The following is an 18,144-nucleotide window of genomic DNA, read 5'->3' on the forward strand; positions in this document are numbered from 1 at the left end:
CAGGTGAAGAACAGGTCTGTCGGAAAGACAGCGTCTGAATGAAAGACCACCAGGTCTGTCGGAAAGACAGCGTCTGAATGAAACACCACCAGGCTGTTTCATTCAGACGCTGTCTTTCCGACAGACCTGTTCTTCACCTGAGGACGGCTGCTTGCGTTGTGGCCGAAACGTCGTGAGAATTATTTTATTATGTTTTATTTTTATTACTTTATTATTTCCCTTCTACGTGACTTTACCGAAAGAACCAAGAAGATGAATCCCTGCAGTCACGAAAGCTGTAAATCGAAAGGTCGTATGCATGTTAAAAACTGGCGACCGTTGCACATCACGGTGAAACCGCGTGATTACTCTGCGAATTGGTGAATTTCAAGGCGCGGCCCCGCAATTTCTTGTGCAAACCACTGTTGGGAGAAGGACCCCACGAGAAGAAGGTCGAGGAGAGCCACGTCTAGAGGCTACCGTACTCTTTCATGCCGACCCCAAACCTCTTGGCAGAGGTGGGGGTACCCCACACGTTATCCGACCGCACGTGACCTTCCGATTGGCGAACTGTGGTTCTACGCACTGATACAGCTGGGTGCAGCGCCGGGAGATGAAACCACGTCCAGTGTGCTAGCCATGCCACCGGTGGTTCTTAACCTTTACTTGCACCCATTTGGTTCGTTCTCAATCGTATATATATTTTTAAAAATGTTAATAAATACATGGTAGATGTAACAAAGTAGATGTACATACGTGCCCGTGCTTAATTTGTGTTTCTATGATTTACCTTCCAAGAAAATCTGCCACGTCTCGCACCCCCAGAAAGGTCAACCCCCAGGGTGTGCACGCACCCCAGGGTAAGAACCACTGCATTACTACACCATGATGGCAGACAGCGCCGCCAAAATGCTTCTTATATATATGTATAACTTAGTTTAATACCTGCTCAATTATTTAAGGGTGGTTAATTTATAAAGATTACCGTTATTATGTATAAATAGATGTTGCTATGTCGCATTGATATAACTTTAAAACTTACTGTATGTGTGTGTATATATGGTCATTTTTTTATTGTCATTAAAAAAAATCCGTTATGAACGCTGTCGATGAACATTATGTAATGACTGTAATGTTCATTAAGTAGCATTAAGTATTAAATAATGTTCATTCAGTTGTAAATTGATGTGAAAAATCTAATTAAATTAGGAACTATAAAGCGATGTGTATTATGTCACAAGACAGGCATTATCTTTGTGAAATAGTTTTCGCTTGATTAGGCATGCTTTAATGTGTTAAATATTTGCATAGCCATAAACACTATCATTACAACCAAATAACAAATCTGTACAGGTTAAACGAAAAATATCCATTTGATTGGCCTCCGGTGAAAACAAGCATATATTTTGTATAAATGAAGATTTTGTCTTTCACTACCCTGAGGTAAGTTTGTTACCTCAAACAAACAAACAAACAGACAAACAAACAAACAGACAAACAAACAAACAGAGGTAGAAGAGAAAGGTGATATATTGTGTAGGAACATTTTTTAAGTATTTTTTTGTATGAAGTACGACACAATTAGATGTTTATTAAAGTTATTATGATTAGCACGTAATATATATGTTACCATTACTGTCCAGTAGATGTATTACCAATCTGCACAGCAAGGTAGGCATTTCCTGATGTTTAAAAATATGAGAGGCCCACAATTCTCAGCTGTACAGAGTTGTTAGTCATTATATTTGCCATGGTTATCCGATGAGTTTTCGGGTTGTACAGAGAGTTGTTCCATATGACATAAAAACCTCTTGCTCCGTGTGCTGGCAGCTTCTCCAGGAATTGAATATCGAATAGAATGCGGTTTAAAATTCGTTTCAATATGCCTCGGCAAGGTAAGGTAGTTTACCCTTTTTACCGGGTAAAAGGGTAAAGGTAAAGGTGTCGACATGCCAAGGGGTTAGGTAAAGAGTAGGGTAAAGGTAGCTCGGAAGAATTATCCGGTAGGGTAAAGGTAGCGTGAAGTATTACCCGGTAAATACGGTACCTTGTTTACCGCTAAAAGCTCCGTGGTGCAGTCCGTGGCCTCCATTTAATAAGTAATATTTAAAAAAAAACTTTTTTTAAAACACGCTTTTATTAAACGTACTAGTAATGGCAGAACTCCACGACTCCAGGAAGTGGCCCCGAGGCTTGCCACAACGTAAGGGACCGTGGCCAATTACAGCCAACGTCAGTTGACCGTGAACAATTAGACCCAAGGCGAAACATAACATATAAAAAAAATAATTTTTAAAAATATTTTTTTAATAATTTTTAAAAATATTTTTTAAATGATAGAATAGAGTATTGTCATCAGTATGACGTAAGTATACCAAGTTTGCAGTCGATACCACATTGGGAAGTGGGTTAAAATTGAGTTGCAAGATTTGAGGATACAACAACGACATCAACAATGACAACAACAACAACAGACAGACTGAGTTCAAAGTAAGCGTATAAAATTGGCATCATCGAGAGTATTCTATATGAATAAAGCGCTCTACCTAGCATTTACCGTTATTAACCTTTTTCATGTGTAGTAGTACCCCAGTAATTACCCTGTAATCATGTCATTTGTATGGGTAAGGGTAAAAGGTAGGGTAACGGTAGGCTCGTTGCTTTTTACCGTTTACCAATTACCTTACCTGCTAAAGGGTAAAAGGTAGGGTAGAGCGATTGTGTTGTGGTAAGGTAAAAGGTAGGGTAAAGTTTGTCTTGTTTTTTTACCGTTTAACTTTTACCTTGCCTTGCCGAGGCCTACGTGTCAATTCGGTTCCTGAACAATTTCCCGGCATGTAAAGTGAAACTTTAGTCATCACACCGAAATGACACATGGTGCAAACTGAAAAACATCGGAGAGCTACATGGCCACACCTATGCCGTAGTGGAGTACTATATAGGTACATTCTGAAATTCAAATATCGTGTATGTATGTTGAACTTCTTTTGCACGGACATAGCCAACCGCGTAAATCAAAGGTGTGGGAGAAGGACAATCCACTATACACTAGAAGCACTTTTAAAGAAATTAATTTTCCTTCATCGTAGAAATGTGTTCATCATGTCTGTAAATTATGCTCACTGGAGCCATGTATAATTTGACTTTTAAATTGATTAGCATAAACAAACTAATAATAACTACAGCACTTTGTGTAGGGTGTTATACAAATGTCACACGTGTACGAGTACTGTATACAACATATACAAAAATGTCGCTCAAAAAGTTTTGTGAATAAAACTAATTTGCACAGGAAAAAAAATCACAGTCGTGTGACTCTGTGTTTCAGCGAGGTGATGTTCCATTTTATTTATACTTGGTGAAATTTCAGGATAAAGCTCACAGGATAACGGGAGTCTCCACTCAGCAAGCGGAAAGCATACATAACATTTCCAAAGTAATTAAGTGTGGACAATTAATTTCCAAAGTGTGCCACCTACTGAAAAGTCAGAGTGCATGTGTAATGATTCACAGGAGTATATATTCCAGTCAGATGGGATTATTTATTTGAAATGTGCACAATTGTGGTTTGGTCTATCGAAAATGGATGACTTGTAAATACAAATGGGCCTTAAAAAGAAGCCTTCCTTGTTTGTAGGTTACTGTAACTTGTGAGTATTTCATTCTCAAAAGACCTTGGCCCACCACAAGTGAACACTACTTAAAATCTACTTTCCTTTAAAACGGTGATACAGAGCAAAACAGTCAATTAAATCATGCGGTTGGCATATTTATGGCATCTTGATAAGCACTCCAGCTGGCGGCCTTCAACAGCTGTTCTAGGTGCACTCTGCTATACTTTAGCGCAGCGAGCATTTGTTATAAAACACAGGATATTGCGGTGTATATTGAATAGGGCTGTAACAATGCAATGATTCATTGATTAGAGTGTATTATGCTCACAGAACATACACTCAAGCGTGCGTATATGAATTGAGGATTTTCAAATTGTATGCCTCGCATGTAATGGGTTCACGTGACCCCTGCTGCCAACTAGAGGCCGCTAATTTCACCAAAATAGAAACAAGAATCAATATTTAAAATCGAATGTCAACGCGGCATTTTGACGTTTCATCACAATGCGAGCGGCGTCAATTTCTACTGGCCAAATATTAAACACGCTTCTGCATCTGTTTCATACGCTCGGAAATGGCAAATTCTCCGGCCATCATTAATCTTGCAACGCATTGTATTTTTACTCACCACAAACAACATGCTTTCTGACCATTTTAATGAGCGGCATGCATGGGTGTGATGCTTTTCACTTGTCAAAAGGGACACAGCAGCACAGTGGCATGCTTCAGCATGACTCCGCTTCTCTCCACCTCTGCCCGCACTGCTCTGCTTTAGAATTCCCTCCCATCATCTCATTCCCCCAATTTATGATAAGCTGTTACCTTGTCAACTTCAATAGTGCTGTTTGTTGCTGGCCACGTGGCATTTTGAGCCTTTGGGTCTGTGCTTGTCCTGCAAGTCTCCAGGGGGGGGGGGGGGGGGAGTGCAGAGCCACTCACGTGTTTTTTTAAAAACTAACCTAAAAGAGAAATAATAAAATCATAAAAATAAAACAATAAAATTCTCACGACGTTTCGATTGCAACACAAGCAATCATCATCAGGTGTGATAATTGTATTATTTCCCTTCTACGTCACTTTACCGAAAGAACCAAGAATATGAATCCCTGCGGTCACGAAAGGTTTAAATCGAAATTTAACCTAAAAGATGTAAACCGTGGTGACAGCTGTGGCATTGGTTGATATGCAAATGGTAGTGCTCACCATGGTCACAAGTTGACCTCTTACAGGTTCACGCAATGTGCAGCGTCAGCCTCATGCAATGGCTAATAATAGCTGTACCCTTTATCCAGGACAGCCTCGCTTAGTCTTCCAGACATTTTTGTTGTTTACGAGGGTCCTGCATTGGGATTGTTGTTCCATGAATGAATATTTGGCACGTGGGGAGAAACCCCCAACAAGACTATAAGATGTGGTAATGCTCAAAAGCTCCACAGAGATAGATTCAAGGATCTCTGCTTGTCCTGACACCTTCAAGTCACCTTGTAGCCCAAGTCTACAGCACCTGGGTATTTCTAGGCAGTCTGAAATTCTAACCAGGCTTAAACCTGCATTGGTTTACAACATCTGAAGACTTTGGAAGCATCCAGGGTAATTTAGTTGTGGGCACGGTGGAGATGATCACCTCATTGTACGCAACGGTTTGATCACTTTAATATATTACTTTTAATTCTTTAAGATAATCAAACCAGGAGCATTTAAAAATACAATGGAAAGACCCAATATGATTGAGCATTTGTTTAAAGTTGACAAAATGCAACACGGAGTGAAAATGATTCCCCCCCACTCCCACCTCTGATATGAAATCTTACAATTTAATTCAAGCATGTTCATCCAGAGAGGCTGAGCCACACACAAACACACACAAATTACCAACCATGGATTTTCATGTTAAATTTGTTTTACCATTAAAAGATCAGGTACATTTTTATGAGGCTGTAATTTTTATCTTCAATGAGATTATTTTCAAACCCAAACTATTAATTGAGATATATACGTGCAGCCCTCTGTCTGGGTATACGGCGTAGCATCTACCATTTTGTTTCATTAAAAACGGAAAGGTTTTTCCAACATATATTTCTGTATTAATTTAAAAACCCATATAAGATGTGAAAATCAATGCCGCTAGACATTTCAACACGAGCACAGGTTAATTCCAGCGCTGAGCCAAATGCACGATTAATCATTGTAAAGTCTCATCTTTCCTCGTTGATGCAGGTTATAATGTCATTCACATGACACTACCAAGGGTATGAGGCACAAATTGCTCACTGGTTCTCGGCCTTAGCTCAGAGCAAAACACTGTTTTAAATTTCTAATGCAATAGACCCCTCGAGCCATCGTCATTCGGACTGTTAAAGCAGTAGCACCACTTTGCTGTGGATTGCCATTTATTTTTCTTTAAATTCAAAACCTCTTAAAACCCTGAGATGTCTTTATCTGAAAGACTCAACATTTCTCTGCGACAGTGCTGGTTACTTTGAGTTAATTTTACACACACACACGCAGTTTTTCAATGTGTTTGTACTTTATATATGTAAACCTCTTCATGGTGTGTTTGCAGTTCAATTTTTTAAAGGAAACAATCACGTGACTGAGTGGTTCAGAAGTCAGAGCACTGAGCTGCCACCACTGAGATCCTGAGTTCGAATTCAGGAAGCCCTAGGGTTAAAGCAGGTTCTCAGGTGGAGTGAATTTATGGTTTCAGCCAGGTCACCAATGACTGCACAACAACAACAAAAATCATCACGTTAAATTTGGTTTTGTGCTGAATTTAGCCAATTTTTTGCTCTGAGAATAAAAAAACCCCACAGCTTTGGCGATCATGCAATGTAGATTTGCTTGGTAACAGGGTGAGTGGGAAAGTGCTGACCCTTACTGTATGGACCAGAGGCTATTTGAAGAGATTTCAGAAGTAGCATCCTCGTAATATCTGCAGCTATTTTGTTACATAAAGTGTTGCATTGCCTTGGGAGAGATACAAAAGTACACTATGTGACGTGACATGATACCGATATACTAATCAGAATAAAATTATGGAAATATATTAAAAGAAAAAAATGTGTCCACAGTCAAAAATAACCTCAGGTTCTTTGCAGCTCAGTGGCTCCATTAAATTGCTGCTGTAGGCCACATATACAATACAATAATGGCCATCATATAGAAAAGTGCTAATATAACAATGGTCTATCGATATTGCTCAGATTGCTTGTTATGTATCTGACCACTCAAAAGAATAACACCATGACTTCTGACACATTAAAATCCTTGTTACCTGAGCAAGTATGAAAAAAATCCCACCGCCACCCCACCCAAATGGTGTTAATTCTCCTTGGATTTAATAAAAAAAGATAGATTTCAGAATTTTCCAGAAAAAAATAATGTTACGATACATATGAACCCATGGCTGGCCGGATACTCCAGTGGCGTTTGCAAGGAATGTGGATTAACAGGGAGGACTTTGTAGTTTCAAAGCTAGAAGAGAGTGTTGGGAATATGGGTGCCACCTATATACTGTGCTTGTGTTCCCAAGATGTCCTCTTATCGAGGCAGCTGATCTGGGGGCCAGGGAAGTCCCTCCATGTTTGACAAAAATCCCCATTTTTGTCAGTTGCTTAATAATAATACACCACTCGAGAAAATAAATCTGCATGTAGATCTTCTCTTCTGGTATTGTGAATGATTATTCTTCCATTGATAGGTTCCAATTTTTTTTGTACGTAAGAGGTGGAAACATGAGGTGTGAATACTGGAGAAATAAAGTTGATTTCTCACGTGCATGCTCAGGAAGAACACAACATCGCACGGTGCTAAGATCAGAGAATGCTAGAGGGAGGCCTGCCCTCATTAGGCGTCTCCATGAACATGCAACCATTGGTCCCAGCTCAACAATTTTAAGTATGAAATATTTCAGTTTGTCAACCGCCTCCAGGTTCAAAGCAATCCCTAAAATAATGAGAGCATAAAACAAGAAGCAGTGCTTGAAATGTGATGTCTCCAGGGGGCTACCATAAAGTGCTGGCCTTTGCGAAACGATGTAAAGAAAATGTCTGGAACGTTTCTTTAAATGTTTACTCTATAAATAATCCGTGAAATGTTGCAACAATGGATACTGCAATTGATGCTGGTAAAGTATCTGAAGTAATGATGCATTATGGTGAACAAAGTTGAGGCTGAACTGCATTTGTAAGAGGTAATGGTGCAGCCCTGCAATTACTCATGCTACTCCTGGTGAAAGTGCCTCCAGTTGAGGGAGCTATAGAGAGCCCCTCTAAAGATGGGATTTGGACTACTTTTCCACACTGGTCAGATGCTTTGGAAGACGTGGGAGTACCCACACTTGACCCCATTGCATGCAAGCTGCCAATCAGCTAACTGTGGTGTATGTGGGTAACTATGGTGAACTGTTAGGAAAATAAACAAATCCAAGTTGTATCTCAAATTAGCATGGGACATGCATAGGTATACCGAGTTTGGTTAAGAACACACTATTAAAAATGGGATGAAAGTGTGATTTTTATATTTTGCCGTGGCACATTTTTTATATTACGAGATTTATTAATAACTGAAGATTCTTATCAACTTGATGAAGGCATTTTTTTTATCCAATAATCATATTTTCTAATATGATTATGGAGGCACTGGGGAAACTATACATCACCTAATGAACTTATAGCGCATGAATACATGGCACAGACTTTAAATATCGTATAATGTATCGTGTAAAAGATTAATTGTTATGTTGATTTTAAAAGTGTACACATATTTCGTGAAAACTTTTTCCATAGTGGGGAGATATCAATGCTATCGTGGAATCAATAGCCTACACATGTATTTTTTACAATTGTACTAATGGTGTCATATCGTGAGATTTAGACATTTAAATTTGGGACTCTTGCAAAGGCTTCTTAGATCACCACTTGTTAGATAATGGTCTACAGAAGAAGATATCACAGAAGAGATCCCTTCAAGTGACCTTGTATCCATACAAACCCTCCTTTTAGAGAGATTATTTTTGAATGGCAGTGAAACTGCCAAACAAAAAAAAAACATTTTAATTCTCAGATTTTGATGTTTTACCAATGAGAAAAATCAAATGTAGTAAGAGTATAAATGGCGTTTCTGTATGCAGTCATTGGTGACCACGCTGTACTTGAGAACCCTTTTTTATCCCGGGCAGCTTAAACCTGGTTTCATACCCAGCTATATTCCAGTGGGTGGAGGCTGAGTGCTCTTGCCCCTGAACCACTCGGTCACCTTGAGAATACTTTTCTACGTCACATTACTGCATTCAAATGTATTACCGTAAACACTCGGTTTAATATTCAGTGTAAGAACTATCCATATCTTTGTCAAAGTTTACGGTAGAAACATACAACCTCTGAAATGAAAGAGTTGTTTAGTTTACTACGAGAAAAACTATCCCGAGGGAGTGTTGTAGAATTTATTTTTTCATCAACAACAATTCAGCGGTCAAAAATCACCGAAACGTTTTCATGCTGTGAGATTGTATCGCGCAAAAAAGAGTTTCCAATTTTCGTTTTTTTTTCCACTACGGCAGCTCCATGAAACGATGTCATTACAATCATAACAGAAGTTTATCACATTTGAGCAGTACCTCAAACAGATGGATAATGATCTTAATTGGAGGGAAATGGTCCTCCAAGCTAATGCAGCAAAGCTCAATGAATTGGACTCAACGCTTTAAAGAAAATAAAGTGCATCTTGAAAGGTTAAAGCCCATCCCATGTTGCCGGTATGAATGAACATCGCCCACAGGTTTAGCCTTGCAGGAGTGTTCCACTCAATCTAGTGTTTTCTATCCTTCTATTACCGTGCTCATTTGTAATTTTAAAATATAGCGCGCTTGGAAAATAAACTTTATCGGATGCAGCACGTCATTTTTCTCCCCGTTGCCGCGGGGGAAGGTTTCACGGGAGTTGTGCGGCAGCGTGGCCAGCTGCTCTGCTCTCCAACGAGGAGTCCCTGAGGCTGACGTTGTGCAGATGGCCGCCGCTCCTCGCCACAAAACACACACAAGCCCAGCACGGACGACAATGGCATTGTCCCCATGCCAAGACATTTTCGGGCAACGGTTGTCCCTTCCCACAGAAGTGCTCCTTTCACGCTTGTCGCATCTGTTGAATCAATTTTTTGCACATCAACTAGCTGTTGTCATTCCGGTAAAGAAAAAAAATCAACAGACCCAAAAAATTTTCACTGCAATCGTTCAATCAATCAGTGTTCTTTAACTATGTGACAGCTAATCAATGTTCATTATTTGTTGCGTATGAAAGCGTGTATACAATCTTAGTTACGTATGGGATTTTTTTTTCAGGTAATTTTAGTGCTGGGTAAAATTGAGATTCATGCTATGCTGTTGACAGAAAATCATCCACCCTTGCAAATTGTGCCATCGTTATCATCGGTCGTGGTTAATCCACTGCTGTATGAAGACTTCCCCAAAGTGCCGCTCTCACTCACGATCTTGTGATGCACCGATGATGCCATTGGGTCTTAAAATCCACTATACATTGGATGGCTTCCGTTTTGTAACACCCCTTATACATTACAGCGCATCTGTGGGGGATTTAATTTTGGATTCCATGGAAACTGCTTTACTGGCAAACACATTACACACTAACTACTGCACTCACCAGCATCGCTGTAAAACTAACCAAACACAAATCAACAGGAAGTTGGACAGCGTTAAATTACAAGCCAGTAAGCTGCATTATATTGTTGGGTCGATATCGTTGGCTATTATGCTGTTCGCTAAACATACACAAAAGCTGCAAATGCGCACAGATATTCCACTGCTTCTCCTGACCTGCAGCACGCGTCTAGTATTGTGAGCGCAGCAGCAAGCGTCGCGAAGGCAGGGAACCCCCAGAAGCAAATCAGGACACAAAGCAACCAAACCATCCTATTTTGAGATTATCAGAGAAATATGAACATGACATGCGTGCTTAAGAAAGGGCTTTCATTGCCTTGTACATTTGTTGAGACCAGCTTACATACACGTGCTCGGTGAGAGTCAAATGATCGTATCATACGAATGTTGCTTATTACCAAACATGCTTCTCTCTCGGGACATGAGACCGTGTGATTTAAAATTCTGATAAGAAAGCATCAAAGAAGGAATTTAAGTTACAAGCGACCACGACCAGGGCACAAGTGATTAAATTTGAAATATCTCAAAAACAATAATAGATAGAACAATGGTTCACATTTTAAAGCTCTATCAAACGAAAATAACCACAATTTTATACTTTGAACGGTTTTTGAATGACACACACACAAACATGTTTATGGAGCACTTAAAATCTAGATTTGGGGGCCATAAAATTAAGAAACTCAGATTTTTTTTCTTTTTCAACTTGTTTGTGTCCTAAAAGCTACCTCGGTACCAAATTTTCGACTTTCTGCCTTATTGGGAAGTACCCTAGAGGGTTTTGAGACATATATATACAGATTAAAATGTCTTTATTATTTATATAGAAGATAACGTCTATCACGATTCGCCCCCAGCTTGACGTCGTGGGAATTTTGCAGTCGCGAACTAAAAAGAAATCCATCCGCAGCTCCTCGTCAATACTCAGTGTGTGTGTTTTTTACGGTGGGCATGAAGATCTCAACATCTTCCTCATTTTCACTCCGACGCATTCAAATCCCCGGGAGAGAACGGCTGCTTCCAAGCTGATCTTCACAACCAGCGGAACTATTTGCGTTGCCTGCTTTATTTTTAAAGTTTCACGGCACGTTGCGCATTTAAAGACATGGAAAGTAATCGGGGTAAACACTGCCTAGGGATTAACAAAGCCAAAGAATAAACACTTATCACAACAACATTCGACACATTTTCTTCATATACCCGAGGACTGCTCACCGAAACAGAAAACCTCCACAACAACAATCACAGGACTTATGTAGAATATTTAACAAATTTATCCTAAAATGTGATGCTGGTCAAATAAACAATACATAATAAATTAAGTGATTATAATGATGCCAATGGTTTTATTTACAGAAGGACGCCTCATTCAGGTCCGAGACTGGTTTTCAGGAGGCACGTTTGGTAAACTCCTTTTGTGAGTGTTGCGCATGTGGGAGGAAACTTAAGAAACCAGAGAAAATCCATGCATTTGAGAAGGTGACAGGTGGCCACACCTCGAAGCCTGATTTCCCAACAACAACTGGCAAGCCCTGGTGGTCTCATAAGTACTCAGCAGGTTCAATACTGCTCGACGTCGACGATCGAATGAGAATGGATGCATACAGAGTGATCTCATCATAGACCAACCGTAATGTTAATAATGCGTATGTTTTTGGAAGCAGGGATAGATTATGTTTTGGAGTTCAGAGCTCACGAAAGACTGGGTTCAGCCTGGGATGACATCCGTGTGGTTTCCAGCAGCTGTGGACCCGTGGCAGGACAGATCACATGACTCGAGTTGGCAACTTCACACGAGCTTAGTCCAACCGTGCATTCATATCTTAGACGGAAATTAAATAGACCGGTGCACTTATCAGTTCTGCTGTTGAATGTTAAATAGTCTTTATTCGCCCCGGCTCTATTTTGCACATGATGTCGGAAAAAAAATACACTAAAAAAATATAAGTAAAACAAACAGGATGTCAGGAAAACTCCATTACGGCTTAAGAGCTTGAAAACATTATAACCACTGTGTGCACAACTTTATACTTGACTCATCGCCTCTGACATTCAGGAAATTGGATATTATACGCTTTTGGATATCTCATCATCATTTAATATAGTTCTGAATAACACTTGGACTTGTTATTAGCAGATGCAGGCTGCTGCTTAAGAGTGGTATGGTGCAAGATATCTTTTCTTGCAAACTCCCTATGCCAGCTGCATACATGATCATATTCGGAAACTGCAACCAGGAGTGGACTTCACCTGCTCTCTATTGGCTTTCCTGCCACACTTCACAGGAGGCAAATTATTTTTGGGTTTGTTGATAATGGGACTGACCCTGCCCCTATAAGTACAACCAACCAGTGCCTGTTTAGTAATTTGGATTTTTGAATTTTTGTAGTTCTGTGCATAGACTCAACTATACTTGTGTAGTGACATCGGGGATGTCACTGTATGGTGCCGGCGTGCGATGTTCTTACGCCAGGTGGGTTACTGTGTGATGCCGGCTCTAGCACAGCACTGGGTGGGTTACTGTGTGATGCCGGCTTTGGCACAGCACAGCGTGCAATGCACTATCATCGCGTACACCCCGTAGGCGGGTGTAGTACCAGCCCGAGCGGGGTTTGGTGAGCGCTGGGATAGCGCGGGCACCACGCATGGCGTGTAGTGCGGGCTCCCACGAGTGGGAACGGGAGAGTGTCAGCCCAGGGGCAGGGTTGCCCCGGGCCATGGCACTCTGGTTGACCCCGTAGACACGTGATCTGGAGTGTCCACAGAGAAGGCCCCAGGTGGGGAGGCTAGGGGGTGACCACGTGTCTGGGGAGAGCTCTCGAGAGGGATCGAGGGGGAGCTAGAACGCTGGAGAAGGTGGGCAGGGCCGAGGGCGGAGCCAGCCCCGACCCGGGAGGATATAAGGTGGGTCCCGGAGAGGGACCGGGGTCGCTTCGTCCTTCAAGCTGGAAGCTCCACATCTACAAGCTGGAAGCTCTACGTCCTACGTCCTACGAGGCACACGTGACCAGGGACCCGAGTGAGGGTCCGACCCTTTGTAGCTGTAACTCCTACGTATAGGTTAGTTAGTTGGGTAGTCACCACCCCAGGCTGTATCTGGTAAAGGGGCAGTTACCCCTTTGTATAGACGTGTTACAATAAATGTGTTGCCTCTGAAGAATACCGTCTGCGACTCAGTTGGACTCACTACACTTGTAAGGGGGGAAAACATCTTTATTATCCCTCCTAGAACACAATTAGAATATGTATGACTCAGTCAGAGTTATCTGTATGTATTGATGTATATTGTGAGTATTCATTTGATTCTATGGTATACAGCCATTCCGCTGTTATGGTCACAATTGACGTGAGCTGTTTGCTAATCCTGTGGCAATTAACGGTGCCATGGGACTCTAGAGACTGGCAATGTACCTTGCCAAGTGCCTGTGCAAGGGATAAATGTATGTTGAACTTCTATCTCATCGTATGTAGCCAACCATGCTAATCAGAGGCGCTGTCAAGGATTTGCTAAGTAGCAATGACAGCCTGTATTTTTTGTCATAGAGAGGTTAGCAAAATGTCGTCTGTAGGTTATATATATTTTTTTAAATGTTGCTTACAATGTAAATTTCAATCATGCAGTGCTTTGGTTATACAACTAATGAGATTTCCATGCAGCAATTTTCATAGTCCTGTGAAATGTGCTATTCTACTGTTGTTTACGTAGAGCCTGAATGTTTGTTTTTCTTTTTATTACAGTCGCTTGACACGGGCCCACAGGCCAAAAATACCCTATGGAAGGTGTAATAGATACGTTTCTTGAGTTGCAAAAGTTTAAGAACTTGGGAAAAGAGACGGTGGCAGGGAATTCCCAAGTCGAGCAGTGTGCGAGAAGAAGCATGAGGAGCAATGTTGTGTCCTGTACTCTGGTGGTGGAATGTAGTATGGACAAAACGAAACAGCCATTCTGGTAGACGCAGTCCTCAACATGGGTGGAGGAATCAAAACGTGAAGTTTGTGGGAACAGTAGAAGAGTGATTATGAGATAAGTTAATGCACAAACTTGCATTCAGATGAAATTATATATATTTACTTTCACTTGTCTCTTTAGGAATGACTGGCTGTTAAAAAAATGTATTTTTTTTACTTTTTACAGTCACTGATAGAATAATAATAACTAGAGGTTTTTGTTTCGATTTAAAGCTTTCGTGACTGCAGGGATTCATCTTCTTGGTTCTTTCGGTAAAGTCACTTAGAATTGAAATAATAAAATAATAAAACTAAAACATAATTAAATAATTCTCACGACGTTTCGGCCACAACGCAAGTAGCCGTCTTCAGGTGGAGAACAGGTCTGTCGAGGAGACAGAGTCCTGTTCTCCACCTGAGGACGGCTACTTGCGTTGTGGCCGAAACGTCGTGAGAATAATTTTATGTTTTAGTTTTATTATTTTATTATTTCAATTCTACGTGACATTACCGACAGAACCAAGAAGATATAGGTTTTTGGTCAACTGGCGTTCGTCATGAAACAAAAACCTCTTCTTTTCATATTACTAATTAATGTGTTATTTCATCTGCGAGTTCACTGAATCAGCACTTAGATCATCTATAACGCACACATGCATTTGCAACAGAGAGGGTTTCCCTGTGTTAATTTGGTCTGTCAGAATGTATCTCAAAGCAAAAGGCAAACGAGAGCTCTTTAGCTCTGCTAGATTCCCAGATGCGTCCTCTGCAAGAAGAAAGCAAAGGTTAAAAAGGGGAGTTGTTCTGCTACCGAAATGCGAATTCTTCCGCCACAAGACGATATATACTGTGCCACAGTGCACCTGTGCGTGTCGGATTGCGCATGCAGTTTTCGTTAATCTCTACTCACACCCTGGAACAAGGGAATCTGATGTGTTAGGTGATAGCTTGCGTCTCATTGACTTGCAATGAGCAAGCTATGAAGCAATATACACATTTTTATGATAATATTACCACGGTGGATTTTTTTCTGCATGGAAATGGAAGAAATTAAAGATAATTTAAAAGACAATTGTCTGTTACAAATATATAAAGATGTATAAAACACTTGTATCGCTTTTGCCTGCAGCGAGATTTAACAATTTTTTTTTTCCTGACTGCAGTTTACTTTTCATCATGTAAAAATATTGCTATCGCCTCTGACAGACACCCACAGAGCAAATCCCCATAATAATAAAACGTAGGTTACAAAAATTGCTCTTTCAGAGCACAGAATAGCTTCGTATGGACACACGATCAAGCTGGATACGGCTGCGCGGAGTTCTTTCCGTTGTTGTCACCGAATACTCTAAGATACACGTAGTGTAGTAAATACTGTGTTAATGCAGTACCACAGAAGGTAAATAGAGTGTTAAATATAGCAGTAGATGCAGTGCTATATACGCTAGTAATTGCAGGAGGAAATAACATAGAGGCTTGACATATTCAGAGGTAAATAAAAAATATATAAAATACATAAAACACAAATTTGTCTCGTGAGCCACTTTCATCCCAATCATTAATGTTAACTATTTGAAAACGTGCATTTATTTGCGAAGCGGCAGATGTTAAACCATAAAATCAATTAGCTATGCAAATGTTTCATACAATTCCAAACGACCACTAAACCATAAACACATTGCATAACATTTGAACAAAATGGCTCGAAAAATCAGACTTCATAAATGTCTACACTATTATCGATGTTATATTATACTTTTACATGTTATTGTAGTTCGACTTTAGTCAACCAGCACGACCATATTCAGCTGCATGAGCACACAGCAACTAGAAAGAAAAAAACACCCTAAAACGCACCATATTGCATGCTCTTTGAAACATTACATGGTAACTGCTGTCATTTTATATTGTTATTAATTAAGAAAATAAATGTTGGCATGACAGTCTCATTATCTCTGTGCTTGATGCCATCAATTTGATGAGCCGTATCGCCCTGCGTCAGCTGTCAAGGCACTGACAGCAGATGCCTGAGCTATCAAGGTATAAATCAAGGTGGCACTTCTGCGTACGCGGTCTCAAGACGGGCTTGACTTTCCAATAACAATGAAGCATTGTTCAGAGATAAGCAGCCGTCATTCAGGTACATGCATCGCACCGAATTATTATGGTGTGACATCTTTTATCGGCTGAAAGGGTGGAATAGGTGACGCTTAAATGCAAACTGTGATTTTTTAAACAGAAGCGAACTGAGCGGCTTATCGCTCAGCGAGTCTCTGCAGTGGTTAGAGGGCGTGGATGGAGAGAGATTCAGGACTGTGTGGTGTCAGGTTGTTAAAAAAGGGACCAGTTACTCACATCTCTATTTCACATCGTACGTAGCCAACTGTGCGAATCGGAGGTGCGGGGGAAGTACACCAAACTAAGTACATTAAGCAATTTCAAAGACGAGCACAATTGCATTGTGGGGGAAACAAATGTTACTTATAATCTCCCTGAGTATTTAGAGAAAATAAAATACAATTTCACGATGTTTTTTTCTTCTATTGCTTAAAAGATAACAAACACGACAACACACGGCTGCATTATTCAATCAATCCGATCCAATAACCAAGTCTCTCTCAAAACTGCGCTTTCCATCTCAGACATATGCAGTCGAATTATGAATCTTATAACCTAAAAAAACCCAGTGAACACGCCAACGTTGGGCCAACGTGGAAGGCCTTTTGGCTACTGTGCTTATTAAAAATTTATATATATACAGTCGACAACGTCTTGTCAAAACAATGGCCGTTGATGCAACATTCAGCTTTAAGTCTGGTGTCCCGTGAGACCTCATGGCTCCCTCTAATTGGACAGACACATTTTCAGAGCGACGGGACCAGTCAGAACGTGCGGCAATGGGGGCCAATGGCACGTTTGACAGCAAAACACACGGAAAATGTCACACGCACTCCGCTTTGAAAGCCAAACATTCGGGGAAGTGTGTGTCCTGATGTCGTCTGTGTAATGTGAACGTGAACATCAATTAATATGGCGAACGTGAGTAGGGCTATAAGACGTATTTTTTTTCTAAAAGAGAGCAGGTTCTGCAGATAATTACTGTGCCAGGTTAATGATTTCTTGAGCTGGGTGACGGTTTGTGGAATTGGTCACGTCATTGTACTATTATGCTACATTATTACCCCATACCGAAGTGCCCTTACATTGCTTTGGACAGCAAATCAAATGTACAATGCGTCATTGTCAATAAACTTATGGAATAAATAAATACAAAAAAACAAGTAGGACAGAAATATTAACAAAAGCAATAAAGTGTTTTTGCCTTTTTTCTGGCAACAAAACAGATGTTAAGATGTTAAAACACCAAACTGAAATATTTTACAAGGAATAATTTTAACATCTTAACACCTGTTTTTTTGCCAGAAAAAAAGGGAAAAACCTATTCTCATATTTTGGTACTGGCAAAGGAGGTCCCATGATGCATTTTTCATGTTATTGTTTTTCACTTGTATCGAGCATAATCAATTGTCGACCTTGACTTTGTTTTCGCCGCCAAAAATACAACACAAGCACATCACAAGGGAAAGCGGCGATGGGGAGGGTAAAGATGGAATGATGCGATAAGGAATGAAGAGCAAAATTAAATCACCAATGTCCCCATAGTCCAGTGCCTTATCACATATCTCCTTTGGAGCCATGCTAAGGCATATGCGCACACATTTCATCTTGACCTTGCCTGTACCGCTTCTTCCTTTAGCACCTACCCATCCATCGACAATTGCTACTGCGCCGGGTTTTTTCCCCCGATTGTGCCGTACAGCTGTCCGATGTGCTGTACTGTGTTACACTGGGCAAAGCAGTGCAATACGTGGAGGGACATATATGTGAACGGGAGGTTTATATAATAAAAATTGATGACTGCTTTATGAC

The sequence above is a fragment of the Lethenteron reissneri genome, chromosome 25 (genome assembly GCF_015708825.2).
Source record: "Lethenteron reissneri isolate LAM-NWPU_2019-01 chromosome 25, ASM1570882v1, whole genome shotgun sequence".
NCBI classification, from domain to species: Eukaryota; Metazoa; Chordata; class Hyperoartia; order Petromyzontiformes; family Petromyzontidae; genus Lethenteron; species Lethenteron reissneri.